Genomic DNA, 513 nt, shown 5'->3' on the forward strand with positions numbered 1-513 from the left:
ACCACTTGGAGAGGTCGTCTTCATACCGTCAAGCCTTTTCCCCTGGGCTTTTGATTATATCTGTGCCCAATTTCTTGTCCTCTCTGCAGATGCTCAGTAGGGGCTACCTCATTCTCGTGCTGTTCTTGTGTGGCTTTCTGGGCAGTAGGGATCTTGAACTTCCTTTCTAACACTGTGCCAGGCAAGGCAGGGAGCATTCCTCTGCCCTTTCTCTTGTGCCAACCTGGAAAGGTGCGGTCTAGATTTCAGTGAGAACCCTGCCAGCCGAGCCCTGTGCACCCACTACCTTAACACAGAGTATGTTCCCACCAGAACCCCTGCTGTGTTCTCCCGGCCCAAGTAGGGGATTCCATGCCTTCCCTTTCATGGTCTTAGCACCAGCAGCCTAGTTTCTCCCTTCCAGAGTCTCCAGGGATGGCAAATGTAAGTGGAGACAAACCTCATCAGGTGCTCATCCCCTGAAAGGTTAAGTGTGTATTTGTGGCTGTGGTGCCTTTGTGTTTTCATTCTCTT

This window comes from Rhinopithecus bieti, unplaced genomic scaffold, assembly GCF_001698545.2.
Source record: "Rhinopithecus bieti isolate Rb0 unplaced genomic scaffold, ASM169854v2 scaffold_1092, whole genome shotgun sequence".
Taxonomy (NCBI): Eukaryota; Metazoa; Chordata; class Mammalia; order Primates; family Cercopithecidae; genus Rhinopithecus; species Rhinopithecus bieti.